At 37.4% G+C, this 19,452-nt stretch overlaps 1 long non-coding RNA gene across 1 annotated transcript in view; it reads left to right on the forward strand.

The window, feature by feature from the left end:
* The window catches only part of LOC123521281, a 280,459-nt gene that overhangs the window by 133,680 nt on the left and 127,327 nt on the right, over nucleotides 1-19,452 (forward strand). The window contains exon 2 of the long non-coding RNA XR_006679750.1: nucleotides 6,512-6,621. This is a non-coding gene — a long non-coding RNA (uncharacterized LOC123521281). The remainder of the gene's footprint in view (nucleotides 1-6,511; nucleotides 6,622-19,452) is intronic.

Raw genomic sequence — 19,452 nt, forward strand, 5'->3', positions numbered from 1 at the left:
ATATGACAAAATAAAAAGTTATAAATTATCAAGGGCTCATGAGGAAGGGGCGAGCGGGGAGGGAGGGGGAAAAATGAGGACCTGATGGTAGGGCCTTAAGTGGAGAGCAAATGTTTTGACAATGATGAGGGCAATGAATATACAAATGTGCTTTACACAATTGATGTATGTATGGATTGTGATAAGAGTTGTGCGAGCCCCTAATAAAATGATTTTTAAAAAAAGAAACAGCTTCAAACATTCAACAATATTTGGAGCATGTTGTTGGGTGCTATTGAGTCTGTTTTGATCCATAGCAACCTTAAGCAAAAAGAATGAAGCACTACCCTGCCCTGCATCACCTTCACAATTGTTCCTATGTTTGACCTCATTGTTGCACTTTTCCTTAAAGAAAAACTAGAAGAGCCTTACAAGTGAGTAATATGGCAATAATATGCAGTACACAAGACGCAGAAGCCTCCATCCCATAGAAAGAGACTGAACCCTCCAATCCTTTTGAGTCCCTCTTGCACTACAATGGCAAGGTGCTACTTGCTATGACTCTTCTATTCATGATCTTTATAACTCCCAAATAATGTGTTGTTGTTAGGTGCAATGTTCTGACCCACAGTGACCCTGTGAACAATAGAAGGAAGCACTCCCTGGTTCTGGGCAATCCTCACAATTATTCCTATGCTTGAGCTCATTGTTGCAGCCATGGTGTTAAACTATCTCCTTGAAGAACTTCCTCTTTTTCACTGCCCTTCCACTTTGATAAACATGATATCCTTATCCAGGAACTGGTCTCCCCTGACAACATGTCTAAAGTATGTAAAATGAAGTCTCAAAAGTCTTGCCTTTAAGAAACACTTCTTCCAAAGCAAATTGGTTTGTCCTTTTAACAGTCCATGGTACTTTCAATATTCTTCTCTGGCACCACAATTTAAATACATAGATTCTTTTTCAGTCTTCTATATTCAGTGTCCAACACTCACATGTATATGAGTTAGTGGAAAATACTATGGCTTGGTTCAGGCACACCTTAGCCCTCAAAGTAACATTCTTGCTTTTCAATACTTTAATAAGGTCTTGTACAGCAGATTTACTTAGTGAAATTCTTCCTTTGCTCTCTTGACTGTTCTTCCATGAGCAATGATTGCCGATCCAATACGACAATAACCTTGACAAATTCAACGCTTTTCCCCATTTATCTGGATTTTACCTATTGTTCCAGTTCTAAGAATTTCGGTCATCTTTACATTAAGTTGGAATATCAATGTATCAAATATGAATCTAGGAAAATTTGAAGGCATCAAAAATTCAATGGAATGCATAAAGATAGATTTTATAGATATAGTAATTGAATCAAATTGGACTTATATTGACCCTTTTGAGTCTGATAATCATATGGGATTGAATAATTCAAGTGGAGTGATGTCTTATCATGAGAAAGAGCATTTCAAAATCTCTCTTGAAGCCCAAAGCTGGATGTGATAGGGCACTATCCACATGCCTACACAGAGTATCAGTTAATACAATTATTTTTCAAATTTACCCAGCAAGTATTATATCTGATGATAAATTAAAGAATACACCAAATTCTTTACTCTGAAATTTATCTAACATTCAATCAAGATGTAGTGACAATTACTGGTGATTGGAATGAAAAAGTAAGAACAGAGAGATAGCATCAGTAGTTGGAAATACAGAGTTGGAGACAGAAATGAGGATGGAGATTGTATGATGGAATTTTGTAAGATCAAGGGCTTCTTCATTGCAAATGCCTTTTGCAACATCATATACAGTGACTATACTTGTAGGCCTTGCCAGATGTAATGCACAAGGATCAAATTTACTACGTCTCTGAGAAGAGATGATGGAGAAGCTCAATATCATCAGTCCAAACAAGGCCAAGGGTTGACTGTGGAACAAATATCAATTGCTTATACCCAAGTTTAGATTCAAATTGAATAAGATGAAAACAATTCCAGCAGATTCCAATTACCACTTTATTCCCACCTAAGTTTACAGACCATTTCAAGAACATATTTGATGCATTATACACTAAAGTCATTGAACAGATGAATTATGGGATCACATGAGCAAAACACATTAAGAAAGCAAAGTGTCTTTTAAAGACAGTAATGAAAGTGGGAGAGTAAAAATGAGGACAATCTGTGAGAAGCTGGAGTGGCACAGTAGCTGCATCAATGCATTCAAATAAAAAAATTCTGAGGATGGCACAGGACAAGGCAGGGTTTCGTTCTCTTGTACCTCAGGCACTATGGGTTGGAACCGACTCAACAGCACCTAACAGCAACAACAAAGAAAGAAGAGACCAACGTGGATGTCAAAAAGATTCTGAAGCTTGCTCTTGGAAATAGGGAAGCTAAAGAAAATGAAAGACATGAAGTAAATTAAATAGAACAATTTTAAACCTGAGAAGACAATATAAAATATTATAATGAAAAGTGCAAAGATGGTGTTAAAACACTAAAAAAGGAGAACATGCTCAGCATATTTCAATCTAACAAATGAAGGAAAAATTGAAATCTGGAGTTGCAATATTGAATGATTCGATGGGCAAAATATTGAGTGATTCAGGAAGCATCAAAAGAAGACGATTTGCTACAGTCAGTACCACAAAAAACTGGTTGTCATTAAACTGTTTCAAAAGGAAGTATTTGTTTAAGAACCAATGGTATTGGAGGAAGAAACTCAAGCTGCACCAAAGGGATAGTGAATTGGTAAACATAAATTGAAATAGTTCAACAAGTTGATGAAACACAGGAAGTACTCTCTATGCGAAGAAGTTTGAAGGGCAGCTAACTGGTCAACTGATTTGGAGAGATCCATGTTTGTGCCCATTTCAAAGAAAGATGACCCGAATGAATGTGGAGATTATTGGACAGTATAATTTCTGTCACATGTGTGTGAACTTTGGCTGAAGATATCTCAACAACTGTTCCAGCAGTACAGCCACGAGGACCTGTCAGAAATTCAAGCCAGATTAGAAGAGGACTTGTCATAAGGATATCATGGACGATCTCAGAAAGATTTGGGGTGAAACAGAGGATAACCAGAAATCTGTCACTTGGTGCTTTATTGACTGTGTAAGAGCATTGGATTGTATGGGTCATAACAAGATATGGGAAGCATTTTGAATAATGGATATTCCAGAACTCTTAATATAGCATTCATGCAGAACATGTACACAGACTGAGTGAGATGCACATGTTCTAATAGAACAAGACATAACTGTATAGATTAAAATTAGAGTAGGTGTGTTAACCTGTATCTTGAGCAAATTATCTGAGGAGATGGACTATATAAAGAGAAATACAGCATCAGGAATTAAGGAATAATTTTTAACAGCCTGCGTTCTATAGATGATACAGCCTTGCTTGCTAAAGAGGACTTGAAGTATTTACTGATGAAGAACAAAAACTATAGACTTCAGAATTTGTTGCAGAAATCCTCAAACTGAGCCATTAAAAAACACCATGGTAAAAAGAGAAAAGGCAAAAATGTTCAAGAACCTTTTCACATTTTCAAGGATTGACTTTACTTGTCAGTTATCAGTGCTCATGGAAGCAGTTTTCAGGAAATCAGTTTGTTTTTTTTTAGATTTGTATATCTAATTTTATTGTCATGTTAATAAATATGTCATAAATTAATTGTTTATCTAATTAATTTTCACATTAATAAATACGTCATATGTTATAAATATTAAACCAGTATTTTACTAATAATTTTTACGATAATCACTGAATTATGAAATAAATTTATCCATGTCTGAAATTGGACCCATTATATCAATTTTTCTTGGGATAATACACAGTAATGTACTGTTTCAATATGTACCATGAATGAATATCTAAATTATTTGCATCCTAGAAAATGGTCCAGATTGTTTATCCTTTGTTTTTTAATTTTTTCAAATACTTTTATTGGGGGCTCTTACATCTCTTATCACACTCCATACCAGAAAGTGTTTTTTATTGGACAAATGGCAAGCAAAAAGGCTGCTTTAAAGTGTGAAAGAGCAAAGATCTCACTGAGAAATAAGGTGAACCTGATACAGGCAATGGCATTTTGTCACTTCATATACAAGTGAAAGATTATCAATATATAAGAAAGATCAAAGAATAATGGGTGCCTTTAAATTATAATATTGGAGAACAATATTGAAAATAACATGGGCTGCCGGAAAATCAAACAAATCAGTCTTAGGGGAAGTATAGCCTGAGCACTTCTTAGAAGCAAGGGTGATGAAACTCATCTAATTTTGATATGTTATCAGGAGAGACCACTCTATGGAAAAGAATACTATCTTTGGCCAAGTAGAAGGATCAGAAGAATGAGGAGAACCCTTCCTTAAGGAGATGACTTGACATAATGACCGCAACAATTAGCTCTAATGTTGCAACAATGATGAAGATGACATGTGCTAGGGTAGTGTGTTGTTCTACTGTATGGTACCTAAAAACAACATGTAGTATTTTATAGTATTGGGCTTAGAAGCATGAAAGCAATATTTTTCTCATTTACAAAGTATTTTACATTTTGAATTAAATAGTGGCATTTAGTACCCTGTCATAAAACTGATGTTTGGTTAATGATTTTGGTTCCAGTTTCAGAAGGCTATATCTAATATGTAGCATTTCTTGTTTAATAGAAATTAATGTAAGTTTAACCTAGGTTTTAAGATCACCAGAAAGCAGATATAGGTGAATGTGATCATGCCAGTTTAGTAAGAAGAGCAACAAGTTTTTTTTCCAGCATAACATTACAAAAAATGCCGCCTGAGAAATATTTTATTTTTAGTGCTACCATAATGTTTTCATGTGTTTGTATGCAATAATAAAAGGAGAAGGAAGGAGTTTTACTATTTATCAAGATTATGTATGAAATCCTCTTTTTATGACATTCAACCTTACCTATGTTTATATTTTGATAATTAATTATTAGTTACTGATATTACCTGTACTGCTCTTTTTCTTGGAATCTGATTCTTCAAAGACAGTCTGAATTCTCAAAATAACTTCTAACATCATGGCCTATGAGTAGCCATAGCCACTGCCTTGAAATAGAGTTTTCCTTATTTTCTCATTGGTTTAAGTTTTAAACTATTATAGCTACTTATGGAAATTTCTAATCCTGCCTTAAAACTGAGGTATTTTTCATAATTCAAACATACAGTTACCCTAGATAAAAATAAACAACATAGAATAGGATTAACAGCTATGGTGGCATAGTGGATCACGCATTGAGCAGCTAATCCAAGTTCAATAGTTTGAACCCACTAGCAGATCCAAGGATGGAAGATGAGACTGTTTATATCTATAAGGATTTAACGTCTTTGGGAAACTATGGTCGCAGTTCTACTCTGTATTAAAGGGTTGCTATGGGTTGGGAATTGACATGATGACAGTGAATTTGGTTTTTGTGGAACCGGGTTTAATGGACATCTCTACGGTTGATTAGCTCATCATTTCCAAATTAAAGATTAAGTCAATTATTAAAGATTTTAAGGGTGATATTATATGCAATTTATTAGCAAGTTAAAACAAAATATTTTGATTGGTTGATGATTCTTTGAGAATATGCAAATTTTATAAGTGAGCAGAATGGGCTCAAACATAAAGGATTTGAAAAATAGCAACTTTTCTGAGATAATCACAAGAGCAGCAAGCCATGATTTGAAGACATCAGGAGGTTGGAAAGAGGACATACTCATTAATCTTCTATTGTTTCCTGAAACAATGCATTTCAAGTGTTTTGGTAGCCTGATCACATAATTATAAGAAACTAGGCAAGCTATTCTAAAAGTCGTAGTTCAAAGCATCGGTGTAAAACTCAACATCATAGCTAACCAGTCCATTCTGAGTCAGAAGGATCATTTTGGACAAGACCTGCCTCTTTTGGTTTTTGAGGCTGTAAATCTTTCGGAGAGCAGATGGCCTCGTCTTTCTCTCACCGAATGGCTGCTCACCTTGCAGTGTGCCACCCAACTGACATAAGCCTACTGTGCAAACAGGACTCCTTCAACATCGCTACAGGCATTGCATCAACATAGGAAAGCATTCTGTTTTCATACAGCAAAGCTTGTCATTTTGTTTCATGACTATAAGCCCAACCCGAGGATTTTATTCTAACTGTAATGACCCCATGTGTGCAGAGAACTGCTCCATAGGGTTTTCAGGTCACTGATTCTTAGAAGCAGACCACCAGGGCTTGCAAGGTGCCTCTGAATGGATTTGAACCACCAACACTTGGTATTTGAGCACTTAACTATTTGCACCACTCAGGAACATGCTATCTCACTGGTATGCTTTAAAAGACCTGATGTTATTTTTGTTTGTAGCTTACCTCTGTGCTGGAAAGTTCTTACCATATTACTGCGCTCTACTTAATGATTGATTGGTTTCATCTTTTATGGACATTCCATATGTATATACTTTTTCGTTGAGGGTGGTTGTTTACCCATTTTTATCCTATTTTCCCCATTTCTACCCATTCCTCATCTTAGGCTTTCCCACCTTCTGAGGCACGGCCATAAGCACTGCGCGGTTTCCCACCACCACCACTGGTGAATGCCCTCAGCCTGCACCCAGCTCAGCCATAATGGGGACAGCTCAGGTACTGTGTGATCGCCCTCTTCTCTCTTTCCTTCATTGTTCACTTGTGCAGCCACTTACCAAGTACTTATTTATTTCTTGTCTATTCTGGGGGTAGTCTGCCACAGACTAGGGGTACAGAGAGGGAAGAGGACACAGTTCGCTCCCCCTTGGAGTTGACAGCCTACCTGGGAGAGAAATCTGCAAACTACTATTTATAACGAACTATGGATAAGTATTCTGATTTATACAAATAGAAAATGTTGTGAAACCTTCTTGTATTTTTACGTGAAGACATTTCTTTTATTTATTTATTTATTTTAATGTTTTATTAGGGGCTCATACAACTCTTATCACAATCCATACATACATCAATTGTGTAAAGCACATTTGTACATTCATTGCCCTCATCATTCTCAAAACATTTGTTCTCCACTTAAGCCCCTGGCATCAGGTCCTCATTTTTCCCCTCCCTCCCAGCTCCCCCTTCCCTCATGAACCCTTGATAATTTATAAGTAATTATTTTTTCATATCTTTCCCTGTCCAACATCTCCCTTCACCCACTTTTCTGTTGTCCAACCCCCAGGGAGGAGGTCACATGTAGATTCCTATAATCAGTTTCCCCTTTCCAACCCACCCTCCCACCACCCTCCCAATCTCACCACTGGTCCTGAGGGGATCATCTGCCCTGGATTCCCTGTGTTTCCAGTTCCTATCTGTACCAGTGTACATCCTCTGGTCTAGCCAGATTTGTAAGGTAGAATTGGCATCATGATCGTGGTGGAGGAGGGAGCATTTAGGAACTAGAGGAAAGTTGTATGTTTCATTGTTGCTACATCACACCCTGACTGGCTTGTCTCCTCCCTGAGACCCTTCTTTAAGAGGATGTCCAGTGGCCTACAAATGGGCTTTGGGTCTCCACTCTGCACTCCCCGCCTCATTCACTATGATAAGATTTTTTGTTCTGATGATGCCTGCCTGATACCTGATCCCTTCAACACCTCGTGATCTCTGAGGCTGATGTGCTTCTTCCATGTGGACTTTGTTGCTTCTGAGCTAGATGGATGCTTGTTTACCTTCAAGCCTTTAAGACCTCAGACGCTATATCTTTTGATAGCCGGGCATCATCAGCTTTTTTCGCCAAATTTTACATGAAGATATCTTTAATATATTAAATATATTTAATATATTCAAATGGCTAGACAAGAGGATGTACACTGGTACAGATCAGAGCTGGAAATGCAGGGAATCCCAGACAGATAAACCCCTCAGGACCAATAATGAGAGAAGTGATACCAGGAGGATAAGGAGAAGGTGGGGGGGAGGAAGGGGAACCGATTACAATGGTGTACAGATAATCCCCTCCCAGGGGAATGGACAAAAGAAAAGTGGGTGAAGGGAGACTTCGGACATGACAAAATAAGAATAATTTATAAAGTATCAAGGATTCGTGAGGAAAGGAGAATGAGGGAGGGAGGGGGAAAATGAGGAGCTGATAACAAATGCTCAAGTAGAAAGAAAATGGTTTGAGAATATTGATGGCAACAAATGTACAAATGTGCTTGACACAATGGATATATATATGGATTGTGCTGAGTTGTACGAGCCCCCAATAAAATGATTTAAAAATAAATATATTCAATTGTTTTTTAAAGAAATGTTTATTGTGGTTTTAATGAATGTGTACAGAACAAAATTGTGTTCCATTCAACAATTCATACTCGCTTTGTTTCAAGAGACATTGGTTGCCATTCTTTCAGTAACAACACTTTTTTCACGCTCTCTCTGGTTTTCTCGTTCCCACTGCTTTGCTTTCCTGCCCCTTTTGACTTTCTCAAAAGTGCTGCCCACTATGGTTGATTACACAGAAAATGTTTCCTCCCGGGTTCTGTTATTCACTTTATTGACCTGTCTATTGGTTAGCTGAAAATTGACCATTATTCAGTTACAGCTTTTGAGTATCTCAGATCACTGATGATGTAGTGGGTTACTCTGGGCTACAAACCACAGGCCAGCAGTTTTAACACACCAGCCATGCTGTGTGGAAAGAGGAACCTTCCTGCTCCTGAACACATGCACAACCCCGGACCCCTACAAGGGCTGCTGTGCTCGATCCTTCCGGTCACTGTGAGTCACAATCGACTCAGTGGCAGAGTTTGGTTGCTTTTGGAAGGCTCACAGTCTTGAGGAAAGCACTAGTCCATCAGCCAGCAAGTCTGGTCTTTTAAAATTATTTTTTATTCTATTCCAACTCTTTCCCCCTAGTTTTCCATATTCTGTGTAGGATCTTTTGTGATCCCTTCCCAAGTGGTCAGTAGTGGCAGCTGTGTACCATTATGTTTTTCTGGTCTCTGATTTGTATGAATCATTGTCTTTGAGATAATTAATTTCTTGGGTATTTGATTTTATTTACTTTTTGAAGTGTTTGTGTTTAGATCTTATTTGCGAAACTGGTGAGGGACATTCAGGGAAGTATATCAGTAAACTGATGTTCAAATTATGGTATTGGCTGATTTCACATTACCTGTGTTGTTAACTATGACCTGCTTAAGGAAGTAAATCTGTACCCAAAGGCTGGAGATGATAACTGGAAATTCAACCAAAATATTCTAAATAATGGACGGTTTCTAATAAATTTCTAAATTGTTTTATTGCTGTTTTTAAAATGCATGTGCTCTGGTGGCTGGTAGCTTTTCAGAGCATCATAATATTTTCCCCAACTTAGTAGGATATCTGAGAGTGACATTGTAACTTTTTCCATGGACAAGTAGAAGAATTGGCAAAATTAGTCTTGAAGGAAATACAACAAAAATGCTCCTTATAAGAGAAGATGATGAGGCTTGCATTGGACACATAATAATGAAAGATTAATTGCTAGAAACCGACATCAGTTGGTAAAATAGAAGGTCAGAGAAAATTAGTGAAATCCTCCATGAGATACATTGACACAATAGTGACCACCAGTTCTGAAAAGAGTGTAGGACTGAGCAGCATTTCATTCTGTTATATATAAATAAGGCTGCCATGGCTCAGGACTGACTCAAATAATAACTAACTTTCTCCAGTTCCATTGAGTAAATTAAATATTTACTTGAAGACTTCATAAGGCTATTTTGTTTAAAATTTCAAAGGAAAGAGATAATTATTTATTTATAAGATATGAGTACTTAAGTGAATATTTGGAAAATGTTAAAATGTCATTCAGTGCTGCTACCTGGTAGTAGTAGTCTTTTCTGCTAATTTCCTTTATTTCCTGGCACATCTAACTCTGTGGCAGATGTTTGTTCTCAGTGTTCTGAGGCTTTCTTTACCTACTTGACAGTCTCAGAACAGGATGTCAGCTCAAGATGTCAGTCAACGTTTCCGTAGTCAGGAACATCATTGTTCTTTTGCCAGGACTTTTGCAGGGTCGCTAAAAACCTTTGTTGAGATTTAAGACAGGCACTTTTTCTTTTTTTTTTTTCATTTTAAAATTAAATTTACTACCAATTCTGCAGTATCCCTGTTCTGTGCTCTTATCAAATCCTCAAGAATATTCCCTGCAGGTAGCAAGGGGCAACTGCTTTCTTGGCCCATGTATTCACTTGGGTTATTAATTTCAGAGAACAAAATTCATTCTGGCTAGTGTAGGCAAAAAAGGAATTTATTACAATAGATATTAGATACTTTATAGACCTTTCAAGAGGGCTAGATAGAGTGATTTCATGCTAGATTTGTATCAGTATCAGTAGAGAACTAGCACGATGCAGAAACAGCTCCTGTTACATCTGCTGCTGCCTGAGACAACATCACCACACAGAACTTTACATAATGTTGCTCACTTTGCAAGCAGGGCAATGTTGGACTGGCAGGAGCTAGGGCCCATGCTATATGTAGCTGCCAGGAAGGTTGAATAATTAATTCTTTTGTCTTTGTGTTAAGCTTTGGAAAGGGTTTCACTGACAACATAAGAAGATGTCAAAAGTGTAAAGAAGTTATTAAAAAATGTTGGGTGCTTGTTGCTGTTGCTATGGCCATTGCGTCAGTTCTGACTCATAGCCATTCCAGGTACAACATCAAGAAACCCTGCCCGCCCGGCTCCATCCTCACAATTGGGCCTATGACTGAGCTCATTGTTGCAGGTACTAAAAATGTTGGGTATCTATAGATAAATAATATCCACTATATTCTGCCACTTGGATGCCCACCAAATGACATTATTCTTTCATCCTTCTGTTGCCAACCAAGAATAGTAGGTGCCATTTTCCCAATTAGATGCGGCTATTCCTAATAAAATGAATAAAACAAAGGAGAACAAAATAAAAACTTGCCTTTACCCTAAAACAGAAGGTAACATATGCCATTAATTATATGAAGGCCTTTCTGAAAGTGTATGGAAAAGTTCCATTATCTTCTAATTCAGTTTTTCCATGAATTTTTTAACCCCTGTGTATGCCATAGTAAAGAAAAAATATGGGTAACTAATAGACTTTACACACACACACACACACACACACACACACACACTCACACACACACACTCTCTTCTAGGAGGCTTGGTAACACAGTGGAATACATATATCTGAAGCAGTGGTGGTTCAGTGGTTGAATTCTGGCCTTCCAAGCGGTAGACCCAGTTTTCCTTTCGGTCAGTGTACCTCAGGTGTAGCCACCCTTTGTCAGTGGAGGCTCATGGAGTGCTATCATGCATAAAAGATTTCGGCAAAACTTCCAGATTCTAGGGACAGGGAAGAAAGGCTTGATGATGAGCCACTGAAAACCTTATGGGTCAAATCCACAAGTAATCAAGGGAATGGCGCAGGACCCGGCAGCATCTACTTTCCTTGTGCATGGAGTCTCCGTGGATCGCGGCCTACTGGACAAGAGCTGCTGTGCAGCTGATCCTGTATTTTAATTTATGGCTTCTTCCTCCACTTCCTATTCAATGTTTCCTTGTCTTTTGTGGAGAAGTTTAGCTAGTTTAGGCTGTTTACTAGCTGGGTAAAGATGATGATGGAAGGCTTCGTTCCTCAGAAATCTGAACTCTTGCTGGTTCTGCCTGGGTGGGTTTGCTGCAGTTCTTTATGGACTTGTATCAATAGTCTTTAAAATCACTAGCAGAGGGGTAGTGGGGAGATGAGTCACTTAGGGTACAGTATAGCAATAATGAAACCCACAACCTTCCTCTAGTTCTTAAACGCTTCCTCCCCCCAACTACCAGGACCCCAATTTTGCCTTGCAGACCTGGTTAGACCAGATATGATGCACAGCGGTACAGATGGGAATTGGAAACGCAGGGAATCTAGGACAGAAGAACCTCTCAGGACCAGGGGTGACAGTGGCGATACCAGGAGGGAAAGGGGATGTAGTAAGGGGGAATGGATCACAGGGAGCCCATGTGACCTCCTCTCTGGGGGACGGGCAGCAGCGGGGTGGGTGAAGGGAGACACCGGACAGTGTAATATAGGATACAATGGTAATTTGTAGATTATTAAGGGTGCATGGGGGAAGGGGTAGGAGGAAGGGAAGGGGAGGGAGGGGAAAAAAAAAAAAAAAGGAAAATAGGCGGATTCCGGGAACCCAAGAGGCAAGCGAATTTTGGGAATGATGAGGGCAACAAATGTATAGATGTGCTTTACACAATTGATCTATGCATTGTGATGAATTGTATGAGCCCCAATAAATTGATTTAAAAAAATTAAAAAAAACCAAACAAACAAAAAAAAATCACTAGCAGAAAGTTTTCCACAGTTTTTCCTTATTCTTCCTATGATGTCCTTTCTCACATTCCAATTTTTTGGTAAATTGTTTCTTCTCTCCTTTGTTTGTCTTATGAGTCTGAGATTGATCAATTCTATTATTGCTCTCAATTGTTTTGGTTTGATTCATTCTCATCATTAAAAAAATTATTTCATTGATTTCTGAGTTTTATTGTTTTCTTTCTTTTACTGGTAGTTGTTGCTCAGTGTGGTTAAGCTGGTTCCGATTTATACTAACTGCATGCATAATGGAGCCAAACACTGCCCGACCCTTCTCCACCTTAACACTTGGGGGTTTGTTGAACTCATTTAGGAAGTCGCTGTGTCAACCAGTTTATCAGGGAATTTCCTCCTTTTGCTTACCTTCTCCTATGACCTGGTTTTGCTTACTTTTGTGTTAATTTGCTCTTCTTTTACTGCTGTTTTTTTATTTGTTTTTTTTTTAAGGTTAAAGCTGATGTCAATTATTTGAGATTTTCCTTTATTTATAGCATAGACATTTAATGTTATAAATTTTCCTGTAAATTTTACCTTATTAGGTGCTAGTTATTTTTGTATTTTTATAATTACATTTGAGTTTTTTTTCTCAAATGTGATTAAGCTACTTGGAAACATTTGTTTTTCTTTTGCAATTTGATTTTAAACATCCACAATATTTCATATATTATGTTTTAATTTTAATTCAGTTAATTTTAAAACACTTTTTATGTATTCTTAGGCCCATGGGTTATTTAGTAATATTTTATTTGGTTTATAAAGTTTGGGGAGTTTTTCAAGCATTATTCAACTAATGATTTAATTTAATTCCCATGACTTCTAATAACATACTTTAGTTAAGTCTCTTAAATTTATTGAGATTTGATTTATGACCCATAATATGCACCATCTTGGTGTATGTTTTAGGAACCTAGTGGCATAGTGATTATACATTGGGTTGCTAACTGCAGGATCAGCAGTTCGAAATCACCTGCTGCTCTGCTGAAGAAACATGAAGTTTTCCAATCCTGTCTAGAGTAGCAGCCAACTGCCTACAGAGGCATTTCCACTCTGTGCCTGTAGATAAGTTGTAGTTGACTCAATAGCAGTGAGTTGACTGAGTTAGTACATATTTTATATATGTCAACTATTTTATGTTGGTTGATAGTACATTTAAAAAAAATTATTTTATTGAGGGTTCTTACAGTTCCCATCACAGTCCATACATACATCCATTGTGTCAAGCACATATGTACATTTGTTGCCCTCATCAATCTCAAAACACCTGCCTTCCACTTTAGCCCTTAATATCACTTGCTCATTTTCCCCCTTCCTCACCCCTTCCCCCTCCCCCATGAACCCACCATAATTCATAAATTATTATAGTTTTGTCATAAGTTACACTGTCTGAAGTCTCCCTCCGCCCTCTTCTCTGCTGTCCATCCCCCAGGGAGGAGGCCATACCTAGATTCTTGTAATTGATTACCCTCTTCCACCTCACATTCCCTCCACCCTCCAGGCATCACCCCTCTCACCACTTCTCCTGAAGGAGTCATCCGTCCTGGATTTCCTGTGTTTCAAGTTGCCATCTGTACCAATGTACATCCTCTGGTCTAGCCAGATTTGCAGGGCAGAATTAGGACCATGATATTGGGGGAGAGGAAGCATTTAAGAACTAGAGGAAAATTATATGATTCATCGCTGCTACTCTGCACCCTGATTAGCTCGTCTCCTCCCCCCCATCCCCTCAGCAGGGGGGTGTTCAGTTGCCTACCGATGGACTCTGAGTCTCCACTCTGCACTCCTCCACCTTTACAATGACATGATTTCTTGTTCCTTGATTCCTGACACCCGATTCCTTCGACAGCTCGTGGTAACACATGCTGGTGTGTTTCTTCCATGTGGGTTTGTTGCTTCTGAGCTAGTTGGCCGCTTGTTTATCTTCAAGCCTTTAAGACCCCCGATGCTATATCTTTTGATAGCCAGGCACCATCTGCTTTCTTCACCACCTTTGCTTATGCACATGTTTGTCTTCAGTGATCGTATCAGGAAGATGGGCACCCACTGATCTGATTTTTAGTTCTTTGATGTCTGATAACTGGTCCCTTCTGCACCTCATGGTCAGACAGGCTGGTGTGCTTTTTCCATGTGGGCTTTGATGCTTCTCAGCTGGATGGCCGTTTGTTTATCTTCAAGCCTTTAAGACCCCAGATGCTATATCTTTTGATAGCCGGGCACCATTAGCTTTCTTCACCACCTTTGCTTATGTACACGTTTGTTTTCAGTGATTGTGTCAGTAAGGTGGTCACCCACTGATCTGATTTTTAGTTCTTTGATGTCTGATAACTGGTCCCTTCTGCACCTCATGGTCAGACAGGCTGGTGTGCTTTTTGCATATGGGCTTTGATGCTTCTCAGCTAGATGGCCGCTTGTTTGCCTTCAAGCCTTTAAGACCCCCGGACACTATATCTTATGGTAGCCGGGCACCATCAGCTTTCTTCACCACCTTTGCTTATGTTCACCTTTTTCTTCAGCAATCGTTTCGGGAAGGTGTGCATCCTGGAATGCCAATTTAATAGAATAATGTGTTCTTGCAATGAGTAAGTGCTTGAGTGGAGGCCCAATGTACATTTTAATAGTACATTTTAAAGTCTTCTGTAGCCTTGATGATTTTCTGCCCATTTGTACTATCAAATATTGAGAAATAGGTATAGGTACTTTGGGCTATCATTGTGAAGTTGGTTATTTCTTATATTTCTGAAACTTTTTAAGAGATATATTTTGAAATTTTGTTATTAGGCATATAAACATTTGAGGTATATAAACATATACATATTAGACATATACACATATCCTTTTGGCTAATTAAGTCCTTTATTATTAAGAAATTACCTTTATCCTTGATCAAATTATTTCCATTGAAGTTTATGTTGTCTGATGATAATTGTATAGTCAGTGGTAGGTTTTTTTTTTTGTTTTAACAAATATTGGCAGGGCATATCACTTTCCATCCTTTTACTTAAAAAAATGTTTAATGTATTTGTGTCTTTTGATCTAAAGTAGATTTCTAATAGATAACATATAGTTGTATCTTTTAAAAAATTCATATGAATAATCTCTGATTATTTTTAGTTGGGTTTAGACCATTTGTATTTAATATGATTACTTATCTAATTGAGTTTAAATATACTATCTTGCTATTTGTCCTATCTTTCCTGATTTCTCCTTTCTCTTTTCCTGACTTTTACTTATTTTTTGATTCATCATGTTTTTAAGAAAAATACTATTGTATTTCCTTTGATGGAGGTCTAATGCTGCGTGTTTGTTTCATGATTGCTTTAGGACTTATAGTGCACAATGTAATTATCAAAATCTTCAAATTTTAATACTTTATAATATTTTATTTCTTCCTGACCTTTCTGACATTTTCATACCAGGTTTTACTTAAACACAATCTTTTAAACATATTTACAAGAAAATAAAAACACTCTAAACAGCCCATGTTGTTACCATTTTTGATGTTCATTTTTTTTTCACTTAGACAAGGTTTATAGCTGGGTGTTATTTCCTTCTACATACAGATTTTCTTTTAAATTTATTTTAGTATAGATCCTTTGAATAATGAATTTCCTTTTGATTTTGTATGTTGGAAAAGATCATTTTTGAAAGACATGTTCTCTGTTTAAAAAATTCTATTTGATGTTTATTGTCTAAATAATTTGGTGTATTTTTCTAAAGCTGTTTCTATATTGTCTTTTAGTTGCATTGTGTCTGCTCATTTGCTGCTGTCCTGTGATCCCTTGTCCCTAACACATTTACATCTAACTTAATGTGGTTTTCATATGTTTTATTGTTTTTCTTAGGTTTATTGTGCTTGAGCTTCATTTAACATTTTTGTATCTGTGATTTTCTAGTTTTTAATCAAATGTCAACCTTTTATTTTATTTGTAATTTCTCTTTTTTATTTTTCCTCTCTCTCTCTCTCTCTCTTTTATTATTTTTTGGTAAGACTTTCTGGGAATTTATTAGCAGATCTGAAAGACCTTTGTAACATGTCTTAATACACAACTATGATGTGCATTTCTCACTAGCATTCTAACCTGTTAAATTTCTTTCTTTCTTTCTTTCTTTTATTCTACTGTCTGGGTACATTTAAATTACTCTAGATCAGTGGTTCTCAACCTGTGGTTTGCAACCCCTTTGGGGGTCAAATGACCCTTTCACAGGAGTCACCTAAGACCATCGGAAAACACATATTTCCAATGGTCTTAGGAACTGAGACACCACTCCTCTATCTATCTCCAGACGGGTCCGCCCATGTGCAGATACACCTACATAAGAGAAGTCAGTGTGATGACATCCTTGCATCAACCCCATCACATAAACCACATACAAACACAGGTGTGTGTGACAGGGTTGGCATCATAATGTACATATGTGGACCAGTCACACATGTATAGAGAGCAGCTACTGTGTAGAGAGCAGTTACTACTGTGTAGAAAACAGCTGCTGTGTTGAAAGCAGCTATTCTGTTAAAAGCAGCTACTGTGTTGAGAGCAGCAGTATTGGAAGTAAAACGACACTTCGTAAATTATAATTTAAATGTAAAATGTAAAATGTAAATGTAAAATGTAAAATCATGTACTGCAAAATTATCAACTACTGGAAAAAATATCTGTACCATGGGAACTTAATCTGGATGCTGATCGGTCTTTTTATATTCAGCTGTGGTTGACATGAATACTGCCCGCTTGTGATAGTAACAGGTATGTAAAAAAAAAACCCAACAAAATGGTAAATCATAGGAAACTTTAATGAACTGTATTGACTGAACTATGCCATGTATCATCTTTTGTGTTATTAAAGCTATTGTTATATATTATTTTCATTAGCAAACCATCCCATGACAATAAATCATGTAGAGAAGAGCGTTAAGAAAAGAAATTATAGTGAGGATTTTTTACAGTATCGTTTTGCCTCAATAATTACAGCAGGAATTGGGAAACCGCAATGTGTTATTTGTTGTGAAGTTCTATCAGCTGAATCTATGAAGCCAAACAAACTAAAACGCTATTTTGATAAACATCTAAGCTTTGCCGGCAAGGATACCAACTATTTTAGAAGCAAAGCTGATGGACTCAAGAAAATCAGACTTGACGCTTGTGGCAAGTACCACAAACAAAACATAGCAGCCATTGAAGTTTCATATTTGGTGGCACTCAGAATCACCAGAGCTATGAAACCTCACACCATTGCTGAGCATTTACTGTTGCCAGCAGCCAAAGACATTGTTCGAGTTATGATCTGAAATGAATTTGTTATGAAATTGAGTGCAATTTCTTTAACGATACTGTCCACAGAAGAATAGATGGTATGTCTGCTGATATTCTTGATCAGGTAATCCAGGAAATTAAATCTGCTCCACTTCCAATATTTAGCATCCAGCTTGATGAAACTACAGATGCTGCAAAGTGTTCACAGTTACTGGTTTACATGAGGTATATTAATGATGGTTACTTTAAAGATGAGTTTCTTTTTTGCAAACCTCTTGAAACAATAACTACTGCATGTGATGTATTTGACACAGTTGGTTCACTTATGAAAGAGCATAAGATATCTTGGGAAAAGGTTTGTGGTATTTGCACAGATGGTGCTCCAGCTATGCTAGGATGTTGATCTGGATTTCATTTGGTACTGAATGAGTCACCAGAAGTCATTGGAACTCACTGTATGATTCATGGGCAAATATTATCAAGGAAGACACTGCCACAAGAGTTACAAGAAGTAATGAAAAGCATCATAAATTCTGTCAATTTTGTAAAGGCTAGCACTTTAGAGAGTTGACTGTTTTTGCAAATGTGCAACAATTTGTATTTTCTGCTACTTCACACTGAAGTGATGTTTTACTATCATGAAGACACATAAAAATTTACCATTCAGATACTTTTCAAAATAATGGCTAGTGATCTTTAGCATTTTTACATGTGTTTGTTACACATTTGAGTGCTGTTTCATTCAGGAATTTTGTCCACTTTTAATTTTATTATTATTTTAATAGTTTTATTGGCATATTGTTCATGTACCATACAATTTAATACCTCAAGCATATAAAAAGAGTTGGAAAGTCATCACCACAAACAATTCCAGAACACTTTATTATTTCTTACACTTATTGTTTTAAGATGCTATTCCTTCTGATGGTCAGGCACTGTCTGGTGTCCTCACCACACAGTGCTTTGCTGTCGCTCCCATGTCTTCAGTGATGTCTTCCTTCATGAAGGTGAGTATCTAGTAGCATCATGTTATAAGAACTAATTGTTCTTAGATTAGGACTACAATTAAGTGTGAGGTCAAAACCACTCATGTATCTATGATTTATATATGTCTCTAGTTTACTTTGGAGATGTAATTATCATTTTATAAGACAGAACATTATTAATCTTCATCATAGGGCACAAAGTAACTTCATGGATAGTATCATTAATCAGCAACTTAAACACTGTTGAGAAAGGGGACTTATACATGCATAGGTTGGCTTTTCTGACCAAAATACATGATTTGTTGACTTTTACACATTAAAAGCTTAAGTGACCCCTTCCCCCATAAGAATTTATTTCAAAAGATGGCATTGAATCTGCAGCTCCAGGAGATGGACATATCTGATCAGAGCAAACGGGTGCAGATGAAGGGGGAGGAGGAGAGAATGGAGCACATCCTGGCCCACCAAGCCTTGAGGATGATGATCCCAATTAGAGCAGCCAGTTCACAGAGAGGACCACATGGCCAGCCCCACTATGAGACATGATGCCCTTCACTGACTGAAAGCTCTACAGGGGTCAACACCAGAGACACAGTATGGGAATTAATTGCACCCAATCTGATCCCGCCACACTGAGGCAAAACATTAAGGGGGTGCAACAGAACAGCAAGGGAATGGAGTGGCAAGGTTCCCAGGGAATGCTGAAGGTGGACTTTGGGGCCAGGGCGTGATGCCCCAACAGACTGGACTGGAAAACAGTCCTAAATGGCAACAAATGATCCTTGAACTAACTACAAGCTTTTCTTTCTTGTGTTTTTTGTTTTCTTTTGTCATTGGTTTGTTGTTGTTCTTTTGTTGTATATTATTGTTTGGTTTTGC

This window comes from Echinops telfairi, unplaced genomic scaffold, assembly GCF_000313985.2.
Source record: "Echinops telfairi isolate 266 unplaced genomic scaffold, ASM31398v2 ScPeMD7_9;HRSCAF=40, whole genome shotgun sequence".
In the NCBI taxonomy this organism is placed as follows: Eukaryota; Metazoa; Chordata; class Mammalia; order Afrosoricida; family Tenrecidae; genus Echinops; species Echinops telfairi.